At 49.8% G+C, this 18,502-nt stretch overlaps 1 protein-coding gene across 4 annotated transcripts in view; it reads left to right on the top strand.

Moving 5' to 3' along the window:
- CTBP2 (C-terminal binding protein 2) overlaps window positions 1-18,502 on the top strand; it is a 155,554-nt gene that overhangs the window by 47,782 nt on the left and 89,270 nt on the right. For 3 of the 4 annotated variants that reach the window (XM_032423430.1, XM_032423431.1, XM_032423432.1), the window contains exon 2: window positions 1,044-1,145. The exons of the other annotated variant lie outside the window; for it this stretch is intronic. The gene's annotated coding sequence lies outside the window, so the exon portion shown is untranslated. The remainder of the gene's footprint in view (window positions 1-1,043; window positions 1,146-18,502) is intronic. 4 annotated transcript variants of the gene reach the window in all.

Below are 18,502 nucleotides of genomic sequence, written 5' to 3'. Positions count from 1 at the left end.
GTTTGAAAAGTAGAGCGAAGCTAGGAAGCTGGTTTCCGTAATTTCATACCTTTTTAAAAATATTAACCAACCATCCGAATCCTGATTGATTATAGGATGGGCCTGGGAGTGGTCAGGGCTGGCTGCAGCAGTTCATTTCCGGGATGCGCATACCTCTCCTTTCTCACGGGCCTTGAGAAATACTACCTTGAAACACGGACAGTGTGGTTGCATGAAAACTGCAGTGGTGCAATCCTGTCTGTTCGTCATGGGAAAGTCCCCGAAAAGGCACTCGGACACGCTCGCCTGCGTGCTTGCCTGTCCTGCCTGCCCCGGGGGTACCTTCCCCGCCTGCCCCTCCGACGACTCTGTGAGTAGGAAGTGGTTCAAGTAGGTGATGACCCCACAGTAGATTTCCTCTTCATCCCTCGTATAGTAAAGTAAATGTGAGTGCTGTTTAATGCATCACCTCATTTCATATTGCATTTGCCGAGAAAGTGCCATTTTATTGAACATTAGGATTGAATTCTTAACTGAGTAATCAATTTCCGTAGTAAGTTAAAATGCCTTCTATTAACGGACAACTGCAACCGTTAATCAGAGTTGCAGCGGATTAATAGTTGTCAGCATTTATGCTAATAACACTTATAAACCATGCGCTTATGAATTGCACTTTATACTTCCATATTTCTCCAACAGTTGGTAATACTTTTTGCTTGAAGGTATTGATTGTGTTGTCCCTTTGCTCGCTACTCGGAGATGTAAAGAGATGTAAATGACATTTTCACGGTGATGACACAATATCACCTTCTGGTCTTGCACACTTGGCTTTGTGTCAAAATAGATGGAAAGGGTTCATTTGTTCTGGTGCTCTACTGTTTAATTTGATCTGGTGTGTGACTGAAGCAAGACAAATAGTATTTTTAATGAAACCATTTAATAACCTCTGGTAGCTTAGAATCGAAGGCATTGGAAAAATGCAATTAAGGAATGGCTAGATGTAAACAACAGAGAAAAAAAAATCACTGCTTCAGCTCCTCTGACCCAATTCATTGTACTTTCAGACTCTCATCGCCTTAAATGGTTTTGAACCAATGAAGCTGGATTCCCTTAAAAAGACGGACAGCCCATCGTGTGAGCTATAGTTTGTGGACAGATTTATATTGGTGAGTTACTGTAAAATATCTCCAGGTAAAAGCTCAGGTTTTTTAAAACACCTCTGGAATGCGTTTTCAATTAGTTGATGACTATGGATTGCCAGCAGGCTCTGGATGTTTCATTGGGATGTCTAATAGCAGGATTCTATTGATTGTCTTTCAATTAATTGCATCTGGTATTTTCATTTATCAAAAGCAAAATACATGTAATTAACTCTGAAGCAATATAGTTCAGTGTAAAGTGATTGTTTCTGCTCTCGCTGCTGCCACAGAGATAAGTCAACGGAAATTATACTACTAGGAGACTCAAGGCAGAATGGAAGTCGTGTTAGGACTTCTCGACGTATTAATTACAAAGAATAAAAATGAATTAGGGAAATAGTCTCATGCCACCCCAAAGACGCTCGAGTGAAAAGGTGGATGGATGTCTTTAGAAAGACAGCAGCTTGCTGATGGAGGCACATCTCTAACGAGCTTAGATTTTTTAGAGCTACCAACCTCTAGGATGTCTTGAGCATGAAATGATTTTTTTTCTGGTGGAGTTGATTGGGGATGTGGGTGTGCGCGGAGGAGAGCATTCAATTTTGCCTGCACTCCCTCAGAGTGTGGCTGAGAAAATCCTCGATCGATGTAGTTCAATCCTTTACCCAGAGCAAGGTTTGGAGGTCCAGAGTCTAGTCGCAACACGGCGCTTGCCATTCTTTACAAAACCTGCATCCTAACTCAAAAGTCTCAAAATGGCAACTTCTCAGAAGTGATTGATGTTTATCCTGCTGGAAAAAAATGTTTTCTCCTTGAGCTAACAGCGTCATTTAAAAGCAAGACAAAGAGTGTGAGAGCAAATTTTTTCGGTTTCCTTTCTGTCAAACCCCTGGGAGTGTTGTCCAAAGTGTTGGATAGCATCTAGCCTCTGGTTCGGAGAGTGGGCAGGTGCCCCCCTGCGGGCTTGGGCCCACCTTCCTCGGAGCTGGGCTCCATTAGAGACCTGCAGTGCAGTATTCCTCTGTGAGCACCAGTGGGCGGGAGGCTGAGCACAACCACGGCCTGAACCTAGCTAGCAGAGAGGTTTGTGGCCCAGGGAAGTGTCTCACTGTGTGTCCCCCGCCCTCCCCATAGGGTAGGATCAGTTGGAGATCCTGACCAAAAACTACCTGGGACCTGGGCCTCTTCCAGGCATTTGGAGGTCTTCTTACATGTGAATTCAGTAGTTGGGCTACGACGGTCCCCAAGATCCCCTGCCTGTTTTAAGATTAAATTTGGTGTGGTAGTCCAGAAGCCTCTCCCGGGATGACCCGAGAGGGCTTGCCCGACCAAAGGCCACAGCAGAGTGTGTAGTTGAGAGGATTACTTACCAGAGGACACTCCATGTTCTTGGAACAATTCTAAGAATCTGAGCATTGGGGAGGGCGAGAGGCTAGGAATATTGACCATTCTTTGGGGGAAAGGGGCGTATTTATTCGTAAGTCATGATGGCCACTCTCAGTCATAGACCTTCAGTTTTGCCTTTCAAGGCCAACATTAATTCTTGTCTTTCACCGATTCTTCTAAAAGGAACTTTTCTTGAAGACTCTGTGCTGGAGTCTAATCTAGGATTCTCAGGCAGAGAGATGATGTTACAGAATCTCTGTGGGCCTGGGGTTGGTGGGGTGTTGGTTTCAGTATTGGGTGCTGGGGCCAAAGATGGTTCCAGGGGCTCGTGGCGATGGTGATGGAAATCCAGTGGACTCCCTCCCACAGGCGTCCAGTTCCGTGTCCAAACACTGGTGGTGCCTCGTGTCAAGTCCTTCACTGAAAGGTCCTTGAGGCTCCCCTGCTGGCCAGGGGAACAGCTCCGTTGGATACCCAAAACTGGAAAGTAACACTTGGTACATTTTATAGACACCACAGGGTTGGAAAACTATTTCCTCTAAGATAGGAATGTGGGAATTCATAGTAAAAGATGAAATGGGCTTTTTTTTTTTTAAATATATATCAAAAATGGTTGAGTAACAGCATTTTCATTTGACTCAACCTGATAATTGAACCACGGCAGGCTCCTGTTTATCGGTGGTTTTGATCTCAGTGAGAAAAGCATTCACGTTGCATAAAATGCATCTGTGTCAGAATGCGGTTGCAGCACAGCTCCTGATAACCGATTTTTCCTGAGAACCGAGCGTGCTCAGACATTGGCCTGAAACACTCGTTCCCACTTCTGTGTTTGGGGCATAATTTGGGGAAACAGTTTTTGATAGCACCTTGGAGGTGCTCAAGGCGTTTGGGACCACGCTGGGGTCGACCATAGTTGGAGCGTGGCCGTTGTGCTGGGGGAATGCACGTCTACAGCCAAACCCTGTTGGCCCCGTGCCCAGCATCCTGCTGGGAGTTTACCTTTGCCCTCACCACCCTCACAAGTACAGGGTGGATGGAGTTTCCCCGCACGTCCCTAGAGGCATGTGTTGGCTCTTGGAGCTCTTGTCTGTGGCTCGTCACTGTGCCCAATAGGTTGTACCCCGTTTTTGGCAGCCGCCCAGTCAGCCCCACCTGTGGTCCATATATAGCAGCATAAGGGGTATCTGGCATCCCAGCCTGAGGAAGGACCACGTGTTGATTTCAACCCAGTAACTCACCTGCTGAGGTCTCTGGTCTAGACAAATCGTGTTTAATGTGGGCAGAGGAGAAGGAAGTAGATGTTCTGCACAAAACTCACGAAAAGCCACAGCCTCAGAATGGCAAACCTCTGAGGCTCCAGAACTGTTTCTACAGCCTTTCTGACCTTCGTATTTTTGAGGACGTCCTCATTTAAGAGCGTTGTGTGCCTGGTATTCTAGACTTCATTATTTTGGTTTATAGCCTTTTAAAAATAAATTTCACATGAAACATTTCAGTTTTCTTCCTGCAGAGAGGCTCATTTTGTCATCATGAATGAATCATGACATACGAAGTTTACATCTTGGCGTTTTTTTGTAGTTTTGCTCTTCGTTCTGTATGTTGTTACTTGTTAAAATGAAAACCCCAAATGCCCTCTGGTTTGCTGATTTCTCTTGGAACCAGAACTCGTTCTCCATCAGTTCAGATGGGTCGTTGTTGTTCTGGAACTGTTTGGTTACTGAGCATTAACACTTGCAGCAGCCCCCAGTTACCTTGTGATCGCAGCAGAAGTGGTAGGGAGGAAGAGGTGCTTTCTTGTTAAATGTCTACAAATACGTGGAAATGCAAATCAGAGCTCTCAGCCTTTATTCCGTAAAATGATGGCAGGGTAGCGGTGGCTGTCGTTTGGCAAGGACGTGGCAGCGAATCCAGCTGCTTGCACCCAGAGTAGTTTGCGCACCGTGTTGTTCTGACAGATCGTAATAATGATGTGCAAGCTCAGTCCGCTTCACAAGCCCCCCAGGAATAGTGGCAAGCGGGGGACCCCAGGGCACCGATGGGGCTGTGCCTGGTGGGTGGGGAGAGCCTCACCCGGGCCTGCCATGGGCACCAGGCTGAGCCGGCCATCTGCAGTGTGGCTTGAGTGGGCCAGCAGGGTTCCATGAAGCCCTCTGCCTGGTCGTTGGGGCCTCTGCCCTGTTTCTGCCAAGACTGATTTCTTTCCCAAAAAACAGAAGGGGGAAGTATTGTCCTGCTCTGGAAACCAACAGCTTACACCATGGGGTGGGTGTGTTGGTCCTGGCACCGTGGCCTCCAGGGTCCTCCTGTGCTCTTGGCCTGCACGAGGGACATGGGATCCTGCTCCAGTTTTTCGGCGAGGCAAGACTGCCAACATCAGAAACAGCAAACCAGAGGGCCTTCTATCTGTAGGGGAACTCTCTGGATGAGAAACAGCTAGGAGGCTGAGATGGGGGGTGGAGGATGCTGGTGGGGCTTCAGTCAGCTCTGCGGAGAGGGGAGGAGGGCCCCAGCTGGGCTCTGGGTGCTTGGGTCTTGTTTGGATTTTATTTCCTGAGCCGTGGATCCAAGCTCACATGGGAGCTGTTCTCTGGGAGGTGTTGATTCAGCCCGTGTTCCTTCCTCCCGAGAATCTCAAAATCCTACTGCGGCTTCTGCGTAGAAGCGCAGAGATCATCCAGCCAAGCCCCCTTGTTTCTGTTTCTCAAGAGTTCCTCCTTGTCCACACCACACGGGTCCAGCCTCCCGACTCGTCCTGTTGGGTTTGTTTTCTGCTGTTGATCCTCTTGCCCACCTCCCACTCCTCAAGACTGCTGGTTCTAATCACAGCCGTTAACCGGCCAAGGAGACGCAGAACCAAACAGAGGGTCTTAATTTTCACTCTGTCATCCGTGTGTCCAGAATAAGCAAGCCTGTCGGTTCTTCCTGGGGTTCCTGGCCACGGTGGGTCTCTGCCGAATTGCACTGCAGTTGGAGGGCCCGGCTGGGGAGAGATGGCTCCCTGCATCCCTCTGCCCTGCTGGGACAGGAGTTGTGACACTGTCATGCTGGGAAACGGGGATGTGTGGCCCACCTCCCTTTCCAAGAAAAGCGAGGATCTCTTTGCTGGCACGCGGGACCTGTGAGAGAATAGAGCTGGAGACACTGACCGTGTCACCCAAACTCTGGCTCCCCCTGTGGAAACACTACAACACGGTGACTGGCCGTGCCCCTCTGGACTGAGTGGTGACTCCTGGGGGCCACGGCTCTCTGGTATGCTCTTGTTCTCAAGTGTGCAGTGAGTCTGTCCCTCCCCTCATGCTTGGTGCATGTGAAGTGGGGGCTGACCTCGGGCGGCTGCTCACCCCCGAGGGTGTGGCCATGGAGCCCAGAGAAAGCGCCTGGGAGGCCGGCTGTGATGGATGCCCAAACAAGCCCCAGACAGAGGCTCTGCTACCCCGGTCCCCCCAGTGGACTGGGGAACAGCAGCCCACGTTCTGGGACAACCGGAGGCAATTGTCAGTGGACAGATTCTTGTCCTTTCCCCGAGGCCTGAGGCGTGGGTGTTAGCGGGCGTAGGGAGGAGCGGAGGGAGGTGATGGCCTGCAGGGTTAGGACTCTGCTGGTGGAAGGAAATGATACTTTGTTTACACTAAATTTCATAATAAGGATTATGTATGTTGATGTGTGAGTGGGTGAGGAAGTGAACTTTCTCATAGGAAAACGTTGGGATCTCTAATCAGGCGTTCCGAGGGTGATTAACAGGAGAGGAAAAGGTGGTTTTTCTCCTGCATTTGTGCATAGGGCTTGTGTGTTGCCCTGTTACGGCGCCTTCTAGGATGCGTTAGACCAGTAACTTTTGAACCTGGTCTGGGTTGTAAGTAATTCCTGTTGTGCCCCCATCGAGGTTTTCATGGAGGGACACACGCTGCCTCCCCAGGTTCAAGTTTGTTCAGAACACATTTGCTTGATTGATCCATCCATCGATCTATCGATTGATTCCTTTAATTTTGGCAAACTCGGCAACTCCCACCTGGCCCCATGCTGTTAAAAATAGTCTTCTTGGTTAACCGAGTGCATTTGCAATTCATTCTTTCCACGTAGCAATTAAGATAATTTCCCCTAGACTTATACCGGTTAAGGATAAATAGGAGGTTTTAAAAGAAGATGCAGTATAATTCCTTGGTTTTTGCGTGGGGGCACGTGAGTACTACCTGAGGATATGCGCCACGAGTGGACTCCTGTGCAGGGGGTGAAAGCGCTTCCTGGACTTTATCCTTAGAAGCAGCCCGACCAGTGACATTTATACATATTTCATTATGTGGGTTCTTTAGGCACGGGGAGCCAACAAATCAATTTCTCAGCAGTGCACTGTTGAAAAGAACCGGCACCAGCCTGTGGGGTAATTTGGAGATGGCTGTTAAAATTAATTACATATGGCAAAAAGATAGAACATTGGGAGGAAAAAGTTAGCGTGCGGGGGTAAAAACACGCACCGTGCGTGAGGAGCAGTTCTGAGCATCTGAGCCCGGTGCTTGATTTCCATTTCTTCGTAAATGCACACTGAGAACAGTGGCTCCCACAGAGGACCCCAATCCCCCAATCCCGATCTTTCTCCAGGCAGACAGGATCGGGTGTCCCCGCGCCAGCTCCTAATGGGATCTGTTTGGGGTGGGCCTTGATTTGGCGGACTGTGTGGTGCCGCCTTTTCATAGCGGAGATTTGCAGAAAACGAGTCTCGGTGGTAAAGCGATCTGGTTCCTGTGCCTGTAACCCAACCCCTTTTCTGTGGTCGCCTTCCCTCTTCCGGTTCAGCTATACATTGTTTAACTCAAAGGAAACCTTGGTTGGCCTGGACAGGGTGTAACCTGCAACTCCTTGAAAAATTCAGCTGGAGCAGGGCTATCAGTTTCCATCGGGCGCGGGGTGAGGCCGTTCAGATGGCTGGCTGGTGCTTTTGCTCCCTCTTCCCAGGGCAGCTTGGGACGAGGGCGTGGCAGGTCAGGTTCACTGGCATGCCCCTCGGGTTCCGCCAGTCGGGGCAGCCTCTGCGGACTGAAAACTCATGGCTGCTACCACATTTCGGGAACTCAGGACCAGGAGGTCTAGACTCCGTCAAGCTGCCCTTGGCCTCTTGGCCTCCTCTGCATCTCTTAATATGATCATCTACTGGGACTGGCTTTGCTGGGTCCTCACCTGGCTTCCCTGAGTACAGGAGGTAGCCTGGGATGGGCTGTGAGCCCTTTTAGTCCTTGTTAGCTCAGATTCTCCCCGGGAGTTTAGTCCCTGATCATGCCACGCCTTCAGATTCTATCAGGTGAAATTGGATAATAAAGGTTAAGGAGCAGTGCTCTAATTACATGGAAACTTCCAGAGTGATAACCGCAAGCTTCCTGAGGTAGAAGCCATGCCCACGGCTCCCATCATCTTCATTTTTCTGTACATGGTCCACATGTTCTAGATTCCACAGGAATGTTTCTTGAATGAGTGGATCCCAGGCTGTGGTGGGGCCGGGGAGGGGTGGAATGGCTGGGCCCATGCGGGAGAGCCCGTCCCAGCATCTGTCTGGAAGGCAGGGTTGGTTCTGCATTAGCTTGGGAGTGTTTTGTGCAGACAGAAGGCAAACCAGCATGACACATACCTGCCTAGGGGGAGGTATATGTGTTCCGGAGCTTTCGGAGGCGGTGTGGGGAGTTTGAACTCAGTGTGGCTCGTGGTAGCCTCGTGGGCACGGGGGCTTCCTGGATCCAGCTGCCATGACCACATCTGAGCAGGGACTGTGAGGACCGCAAGAAGGCCCAACTGTGGCTCCCAGAGCCTCGTGGCCCCAGGCCCCTTAGGACTGGAGGACAGATGGCCTGCGTATCAAATTCCTTCGCGGACCCAGCGTGGTGGCCGCCTGCTTGCCTGCCTTTGGAGATTGGGAAGCCGGCATTTCCTGCATGTGGAACTGACAAGCCCTGGCCCCACATTGTTGAAAACCTTAACTCTGAGAGTCCTGGCTTTTCATAATTCAGTCGAAACTCCCTGCTACTTCCTAATTACAGCAGAAGATGACCTCTAAACCGCGAGGTAGGGTTGCAACTTCCTCTAGGAAGGAGGATTCATATTGATTTGTACTCTGATCTCCCACGGGCTTAAGTGGCAGCACCGCAGAGGCCTGTTTAAGTCCGGAAAGCCTTCTGCCTGTGTGTTTAAACAGAGCAGATTGATGCACCGTTCGCCTTGGCTGGGAAGCAACCCAGCTCTTTAGCATGGAATTGCATCCTAGCAGCCGCTCCCTCCAGCAGCCCCATGGCTTTGGCACATCTTCCGCATGTTTGCACGGGAAAGGTAAAGAAAGAGTCCAGTTGCAGAGGCAAAGACTTGGCCAAGGCCCTGGTGATGGGTGGGGGGGAAGAGTCCTGAGGGCGGGGCCAGGAAATGGCTGCAGGGCAACCTGGGCCACCCCTGATGGCATTGACCTTGGGCAGGTAGGAGCTTCCTGTGCTTAGTGCCTCAGGCTCCCCCTCTGTCGAATGGGGGTGAATAGTAGTGCTTACTCTCAGAGTTGGGGTGTCCAATGAAACTCATTGAGGAGGGCTTAGCCAGGTACCTGGCCCATGGTAGGGGCTTCTGAGGGATGACTGCTGCTATCCTCTCCATCATTAGCAGCTTCAGTAAAGAGCTAGCCATGCCGTCGGCTTGGGGGGCAGCCCTGGTGACCTGCCCACGGCCAGAGAGAGCACACCTGCGGTCAAGGTTACATGAACGTTTAGATGAAAGGTGGCTAGAACGCTAGACTTCTTGCTCACGACAGTTCTGTCGTGGTTTCCTCCTGGGATTTTGGAAGTGAAGCATACCTCCCCCGGCATCCCCCCCTCCGTCAACCTCGCGGTGACCTTTCTTCATCAAGGAACAAAGGGTGTGGGCTTCCCCGAAGTCTTTCTCATATATGCACATTGGATTTGAGTTCTTATTTTTGTGAGGGTGAGCCGACCTGAGCCGAGTAAGGGAGGGGAGATGTTGGAGTCAAGGTTCTGTGCCCCTATGTGATCAGCAACCTGGAGACCCATTTAGCAATGTGGTCTTTCACTGGGAGCGGGTCGTCCCTCTTCCGTCAGTGGCCCGAGTCTCTGCGATTTGCCTGCGTGACCAAACGTGAAGTGTGAGGCCAGCAGTGGTGGGTCAGCCGTGGAGAGGGCCAGCACCCAGAACTGTTCGGGGAGAGGCCTGTGAGCGGGGCCACTTCGCGCAAAAGGCTGTTTAATCGATTCAGGTCACCAGGTTTGGACTCCTGCGTTTTATGGCAAAGTCTGAAAATGCAGATTTGTAGCAACCAATGTTAATGAATTCAGACTGTTTGAATTTCACACTGAATAATGGCTGGAATTATCAGAGCCAGGGGCTTATGAGATCCTTGGATTGTTGTAATCTTTTCTCAAGATTCAATTGATAGCATGATGTAATACCACATTACTTTTATTAACAGTCCTGGTCATAAAAGAAACACACCTATTAGGATAGGAGAATTGAGTAAAAATAGTGGTAACAACAAGACAATTTGGAATATGTAATATATTCAGTAAATTTCAAAATGCCGCATCTCATTTGAAATGCAGTGTTGTGCCCGTAGATACTGAATGCAATACCTCTGTACCCTAGGGCTTCCTCTTTTCTACATTTATTCTATTTAAATGCAGATTTTGATTTGCAATCTAGGAAGAAAATTCAGGAAGTATGGGAAGAAGGACAACTCTGCATCTATTACCAATTTTGGTTCCATGTTATTCTTGCTCTTACTCTGCCTGTGCATTTCTCCCTCCCCCACTCCTCCTCCCAGAAGGTAGTTCCTGAAGGCAGGAGTAAGGAAGAGGCACGAAGTTTCAGAGGATGACCATGTTGTTACACTTTGGTCTGTCTGAGAATTCTCTACCACCTACGGCCTCCCTGGCCAAGTTGAAGAAACACAAAGGCCCCCAGATTTCTTTACAGGGTCAGGAGCCTGGGAAGTTCTCCCTCTAAACTGAGCTAATTACCACAGAAGGGGATGAACACCTGTCCTAGGAGTCTGTTAATACTTAGCCACGTTGGTAGCATTGAAGCTGTTTTCATTTCAGAATCTATTGCTGCTATTTGTGTATGTGCGCGCGTGCGCAAGTGTATGTATTTATTTCTGTTGCTTGTCCACATAGATTCCGAGTGCCTTTCTCATCACAGAAGTGACTTGTTTGATGTCGAGCTTCGGTTACCAAAGAAATGGATTTATAGCTTTTGACATTCTACTCTTAGAATTAATTAGGTGGCTAATCATTATAAATACCATTTACTTTTCCTGTTGTCTGCATTTAATAGAGCATCTTCTGCTATATGCACTTGTCAGTTTCAAACTGAGTGTTGTGTTTGGGCTTTTATGATCTGCCAAGGGAAAATGAAAGTAAATTCTTTATAATATGCTAATTGATCTATTTGGGAATTTTTAGATATAGACAACATCTGTGCTTGCCAGTAACACAGTTAATAGCTTCCGTTCCTCAACATAGGAGAAGGGTTTCACGGTCTGTGTGTGACCTTGCTGAGACATACCGTGTCTTCCCTAGGGCCTTGGCGGTGTGGAATTTGGGGGGGGGGGGCTTTTCCAGGTTCCTTGGAACTAGGCCTGAGCCCCTGTAGAATCCTGTTTTGAGGGTGCCTCTGGCCAGAGTGTGCTGGGATTGGTTCTGGGAAGAATCCAGGATGGCTGGCCCCAGTCTTAGGCCCCCGTAACCCACATCCAGCCTAGACCAGACTGGCTGGAGTGACGGGTTCAGAACAAGTTACCTTGAGCCCTGGAAGTCCTCAGAACCCTCTGCCCTCCTAGGTGATGCTGCCTTCCCTGGTTTTGCTTCCCCTCCGGTTTTGGTAACTCAAGAGCCCCCCCCCCCTTTTTTTTTTTTAAAATAAAAACTTGTTGGTAGTTTGGGGATCCGGGAAGTCCCAGCTTTCCCAAATGGAGAGTGAGAAGCTGCACCTTTCCGTGCCGCCCGGAGGAGGAGGAGGAGGAGATGCTTCTGGTTGAGTTGGGGGAGGCAGGTTTCTTCAGTGAGCCCAAGTGTCGGGGCTTGGGGCTTGGGGCTTATGTCGCCGCTTGCCCTTGCTATGGAAAGCAGAGTTGAAAGTGACTTTATTTGGAGCGTCAGGGAGGCCCAGCAGTAATGACAAGTGAGAAGGAAGCCTGATGCGCTGAGTGTTCTGTGCATGCCCATCACTCCCAAGCGCATGGCCTCATCTGGTCCCGTGTATGTGGCTGGTCCTGTGAGGGTTGCAGGGGGAGCTATCCTTATTTATTCTTAGGATTTTAATGGATAATGGAGGTTAATTGACTTCTCTTGGGACTTGGAAGAGCAGATGTGGGATTTGAACCCAGGTCCAGGATTGATCTGCACACCTAGCCTGTTCCGCAACCCCCCCCACTCCCGACAGCTCAGACATTGGGTATAAAAAGGTTTAATATTGGGTGTTCTGATCAGCTGTTGATTTGATAGCTGTTCTATAATCTCTATATACCCCCAGGTTTGTGTACAAACAAACCATCTCTAAGACGGGCCTCCCACTGGGCTAAGTGCTCACAGTCAGGTGAGCTTGTTGAGTTTCGTGTGTGGGGTTCGGTGCTCCTTAAGCCCACCTGCAGGGTTGGCTCCAGACAAGGACAAGTCCGTTGCACATGGCAGTAGCTAGGCCTCCAGGCTGGACCGGCGCCGGCAGGGCGGCTCAGACCTCAGAGTCTGTGTCTCTGTTCAGCAGAAGCAGACCCCCAGCTGTCTCACCGCCACTGGGAAGATGCAGCTGGGGTGTGGGCCACGTCCGGGGAGAACCTGAACGGGGGGCTCTTCCAGCCCCACTCACTCCCCGGCTTTCCTACGAGCTGTTAAACACAAAGATTCCAACTGAATGATGTGTTAAGGGCCACCCCTACCCAGGCACTCAGCTCAGTGCTGTGTATTCTCCTGCCACGGCTAATTCTCAGCCACCAGTGATGGCGTCTGGAAACGTCCTTCCAGCGTAGGTAAGGATCAACCTTGGCTTTTGGGGTGATCTGCCCAAGCTTCGCTGGCCGGTTCCCAGGGCTGAACCCCTCCTGCTTCCGGTCAATCCAGTGACGATGGCTGAGACCTCTTCCGTCTCTGGCTGAACTTGAACACTCGGGGGCACGTATGTCTGCACACGGGCACACGTGGGGTGTGGACCCCACTTGTGGCACGTCAGCCCCAGGGGTGCCTGCAGCTGGACTGAGTGAGGGATTCCTCATCTGGGCACTCGCCCTCGCTGCCTCTTCGGGATCGGCTTTGACAAGTGCAGCCTCGTTTTAGCCTCCGTGGTCGAGAACCGAGGTCTTGGACAAACAGCTATCCGTCTTCACCACTGGCTGAAATGTTTATAGAAGTGGAGCTGGGGGATAATCACACGGCGCTGCTGCCTTCTCCTTTCCCCCAGGTTGATGAGTGGGGGGCATTTTAATTTGAGACTAGTAAATTTTGTAATTGGATTTAAAAGAGGAAAACGGGTATCCCTGGTTTACACGTTACCTTTACCACGGGGGCAATGGGGGACGCTCTCATCAAGTATGGATCAGATTATTTTATTACGCCAACATTAATATTGGGAGCACACACATAATCTAGAGTCAGCAGGTTCACCCACTACTATCTCATTAAATTTTCAGGCAAAAGCTGCAAAAATTAATTGGAGGCGTGTAATAGTTTAGAATGTGAGCTGGCTTATGGTAATATAAATTATATGAAGAGAAGACAGTTTTATATACTGAGAGAGAGAAAACTGGTTTACTTTAATGAGAAGAGGCAGAAATGTAGAGCTATTTTTTCATTACAGATGCACTCTAAAGTGTTTGGACTTAGTTGATGAATAGAGTTAATTCGCTGCTGTAGTTCCTATAATTCATGTTGCACAGTTTAATGACTTCTAGATAAAAACAGGATTGAAATGTTAATTTCTCTGAAGAAATTGGGGCAGTCTTGTATATCAGGCTTTCCCCCCTATTAAACCACTAGTTAATTTCACCAAACAAGTCTCTTGGAGATACTTCATGCTACATAGACTTTTGTATTTCTTACCTGGGTTAGCTTCCTTTTTTTTTTTTTTTAAACCTTAATGTATATGATTGTCTCAGATGAGAGGATTTGTCAGGCAGAACTCTGATAACTTGACCGAGAAGAGGTGTCTCTCCACATCGAGCTCTGTAAACAGCCACATGCTTTAATCTAACGGCTTAATCTGGTGGCTAATAACTTTTTTTCTTGGCTCTTTGGCTTATGGGTTTGGGCGTGTGGCTCTGTTGTCCCTGCTTTTGAGTTGGGAAGTAAGCAGTATTGATCAGTCACTGTTGGATTCCTGAGGCTTCAGTCTTCAGTCACACAGGAAATTTTATCATCATTACTATATTTTATTTTGCATTTGTGTTTGCTTTTCCACTTTTCATAATTCTGGGCTTTTTTTTTTCCCCTCATAGAGCAGATTCAAGTCTGAGTTCAGTGTCTTTTCTTCCTCTTTAACCTACTCTCAGAAAAGAAAAAAAAAAACAGGAAATAAGAACTGTAGTGATGAAAAGTTAATTAGTAGTGGTGCTGTGTAATTAAGGAATATTCAAATGTTCTTACTTATTCCCGGATTTGTTGTTGTGATAACCGTAGTGTGGGGTTTTTGTTTTTACAATGGGAACAAAGAACAAAGTCACAAGTATTTACAAGGGGGAGGAAAGAAGTGACCCCCCACCTCCTTTCTCTATTCTGGTTCACCTCTGGGCATGCTGTTCAAAGGGCTTCCAGGAAAAGACTCCATGAGGACCTGACAAGTCTGACTTTTAATTTCCAGGGGGATGCAAGGACCCCTGCTCCCCCCACCTGGTTAGTGACCGTTGGGCCCAGACAAGACTATGTCCTGAGAGTTGGGACATGGGACTGGTGGATGCTGGTTACCGGTTTTAGGGTCTTATCCATTGAACTTGGCTTTCTGGGACCTTCCATCCCTCTCTCTGCCTTTGTCCGTTAGGGACCTTCTTACACGGAGTGATTTGGTACTTACTCTGAAATCTGTTCGTAGGTGTGCGGCTGGTACATAGCAGTGGTGATACAGTTGGGAAATGTAACGTGCGCAGAGACCCCCACCCCCACCCCCCAAACGCCCACCCAGGCTGCTCACCTCAGGTCGCCATGTGATCGCCTGGAGCCTCGGCGTCTGCGTCAGCTGCCCCGGGCTGTGGGCCGGACTGGGTCTGATGGTCTCCTGGCCCCGAACACCGTGGTTACCGAGCTCCTCCTGGGGGGAGCGGGGGTGCCTCACCCTCGTTCATCTACTCTGCTCACTTGATGCACTTAGTTGACTCCATTGTTTTGCCTCCAGCTGTCCCCTTCACAGCCATGAAGCCTCTTCTGTCCCACGGTGGTGACGGATTACCGTGTGTGTACTTGACCCCAGCTTATTTCTTAGTTTTCTTACTCCTTTGAATTTCAGGTGCTTTAATTTAAGATTCCCTTAAGGGGCTGTGTCAGCCTGGCACCGTTGATATTTTAGATCATTTCCTTGTTGTGAGGCTGTCCTGTGCTTTGTGGGATCTTTCTCAGCACCCCTGGCCTCTGTCCACCCGCCCTCCCTGCCCCCATGTGACCACCAAAAATGTGTCCCGACGTCACGAAATGTGCCTGGGGTGGAAAGTGCCCCCCGGTTGAGATCACTGCTTTAAGGGGCGGATGTTTACTCCATGCGTGTTGTCGCGGGGACTGAGCCCGGAGCGGCATTGAACTCCCCCTACCGCCCTGCCCGGGGCGGGTTCTGCAGCCTTCCCGCACACAGCGTGCCCTCCACGCCTGTGCCCGCACGTCGGAGAGGTGGGCTCCTGCCTCACCCTCGGCTCCATTAGACTCACACGGGTGTTCATGACTGTGCATCCGACAGACGGATTTATCGGTCACCTTGTCACGGCGGCATGTTGCGATAGCTTCGATGCTCGTGTCCCACTGAGGCTGGGCCGCCCGAAATCGGGACAAAGCGGCCCTGGCAGTCTGCGCTGCACCGACCGAGTCGTATCGGCGCGAGCAGAACTTACCGCCTGCTTTTCCCTGTTTCTTTAACTTTTAATTGAAACCATTTAGTTACCACCCCTGCTGCTTGGAATCTGGGGACAATTAGGAGAGTCCCATCTGTCCTTTGAACCGCATTATATTGCCTTTTTTCTCGCTATCTCAAGAAGACAGCGGATTTTCACAGCACTGTCTCTGCTTCCCCCTGGATGGCTGCTCTCTCACTTGAATGACTTACGGCAACTCTTTAATTCAATTATTTTCTCCAGTGCAGGCTTCGAGATGATTTAGTTGAATCAGAGGGCCCGGACTTTCCGACGCAAAGCTGTGCCTCCACGCCGGCTGTAGGCGGATTGTCAAGTTTTCACGGAGAGTGAGGGGTGCATCCCTTGCCGCTGCCCCCCTCCCCACCCCCCACCCCAAGCTTCCTGGCACAAGCCCCTGCTCACCATCTCAAAACATAGATTGGAAATGGCAGATGCCATGGGCTTTGCCAGTCTTTCCCCCAGGCAAGGAATTATCTGTCCGGTGCTATTAGGTCAGTGAATTCCTACCCAGCTGTGGCTGAGAGAAGGGAGGGGGGCGGGGCGGCCTGGGTGCCGGTCGGCAAGGCCATTTATAAATCTATAAATGTGCTAAACAACCCACTCTCCTGCTTTGCTATTTGACTTTGAATTAAACAAAGTGTCATGAGTGGGAGGTGTATCTTACAATGATTTTAACCAATTTGCTTTCTAATGTGGAAAATCTGCCTAAAATAGGACCTGCTGAAGTGGTTGATGGGCCCTCGGAGGGGGTGTGGTGGGCGGGGTGAGGAGGGGCGGTTGGGGCGTGCGCCGTTCTGGTGAGCATGGGTGATACCGAGCATGCCTTCTGTTTTCCTTGTGGGCCCCAGGGTTCCTGTGGGTGCGCCCTCCCCACCCCCCGATTACAGGACAGGTGCAGCGAAGGACCCGTCTTTCGAAACAATGGGGTGTTTTGAACCCAATTAGAAGGGCACAGGTGCTTGCTGAGAAGGCAGGCCAGGGGATGGCTCTGGTCCTAGCAGGCCGTCTACCTGCGGGGTTGGGCTGAGAGAAAGACAGGAGCAGAGACACTGAGATACTCAGGCCCGGGAGTGCCGGGGTCCCCTACCCTGGGTGCCGTTCCTAGACCGCCCAGTGGTCAGGCCGGGCCGGGCTGCACGCTGCCTTTCACCTGCCACCTGTCTCTCCGGAAGGTGCGCTGTGATCTGGTGCCGCCACCAGTGCCCCTGGCGTGAGCATCTCACCGAGGGGTACTCCCAAGTAAAGGTGGGGGTGTTTTAAGTGCCCTGGCTCGTAAACGCGGGCCACCGCTTGCATCCGGCGCTGGTAGGAAAAGCAACAGTCTGTACCATTGTGTGCCCATGCAGAGGCTGGGCACCTGCCACTGGAGCGGTCACCACCTCTGCTCCACTCCAGGGCCGTCCGGGGGCCTGGCTCTACCCTAGAGCCAAACCCAGGAGCCGGACACTCTGCCGTGTGTGCGTGTGCATGCGCATTGGTGTGTCCATGGGAGGGAGGCTAATAAGATAGTGTCAGAGGTTGTCAGAATCTTCAGACATGGAAACTAGTGTCGCCCCTTCCAAAATAGCACACGTGCCCTTTGATCTAGTAATCTCCCTTCCCCACCTGGTGCCAAAAAAAGCTTTACTCCCTCAAGATGTCTTATCGTGGTGTTATTTAATGGCATAAAAGATGCCTCAAGCATCCAACAGTGGGGAAAATAGCTAATTCTTTTAAAAACGATGCCTTCACAGTTTGAAATAACATAAATAGAAGGCTTGTCTCAGAGTGGAAAGATTTAATATTGAATGTACATTTACAAATTAAAACCATAGAAAATACTCATGGGAAACCTGATGAATATTTCATAGTGGTTATCTTTAATTGGTAGAATTTGGGTGATTTTTTTTTTTTTCTTTTCCCCATTCCCCATCCCAGTGTTCTGTAATGAGTATATGTTGATTTTTTTTTTTTTTTAAATAGGGAAAAAAGTGGTGGTCATCTGTTTCCAGAAGGATCATATGCTTGGGGAGGAAGGGGCAGCGCAATGCAAGATTTATAAAGGCAGAGCTGACTATCCTATCTCCCTGATTCTCAAGATGCTGTCTGTGTTCTTTCTCCTTGTATTTCTTAGAATGTGGAAGCATGTATGAACATACAGAGGGTTTGTGTTGGCTTACCAAAAAAGAATCCTGCCATGCTTGTAGCCCCATTTGATACGACAGATCTCGATCCAGTATTGCCCTTTGTCTTAGGGTATATGTGCAGATGCAGGATTTTGTCGGCGGGGTCTGCATACCTGCTAGGTTTTAGGTTCCTGTAGGTTGGCCCCAGCCCCACCCCTGCAGGACAGTGTATGCGAGCATCCACCTGACACTTCGGTAGCTGTGTGGCCTTGGGGAAATGGCTGATCTTCTCTGCGCCTGTTTTCTCCTTAAACACAGGGACAGCACTCCTATTTTGTAGGCTTCTTAAGGACGAAGTGAGTTAATGCTCGTAAATTGGGTAAACCAGCACCTGGAGACCCAGTTTCCCATGTATGTTGGTTTCATCTGTTGTTATTCACATCCTCCTGGTTTTTGTCACCTCCAGTATCAGTCTCCGTCCGCTCCGTGTTTGTCATCACATATGCGGATTATGATGCATTAAGCGTATCATTCAGTTCATATTACATATTCTTTACATTTAGCTGCCCTAATACATCATCCAGTACTCTCCAGTACATGCCTTTGACAAATTTCTGTTTTAAAGGGAAAATTGTGTTCTGTTTGTGCCCACCCCTTCCCCCTCCCCCTGCCCACACCGGCAGATGTTGTCTGTCTGTAACAGGCATGGTTTGGGTTGGATCTTCAAGGCCTGTTGCACTGGAGCTGCCCCCTGGGACGAGTTCATTAACGAGGCTGCCGTGCCCCCCAGGTGTCCCACCAGCAGAGCAAGTGCAGAG

The sequence above is a fragment of the Phoca vitulina genome, unplaced genomic scaffold (genome assembly GCF_004348235.1).
Source record: "Phoca vitulina isolate PV1807 unplaced genomic scaffold, GSC_HSeal_1.0 scaffold28, whole genome shotgun sequence".
Lineage (NCBI taxonomy): Eukaryota > Metazoa > Chordata > Mammalia > Carnivora > Phocidae > Phoca > Phoca vitulina.
This window is presented reverse-complemented; position numbering and strand designations above follow the sequence as displayed.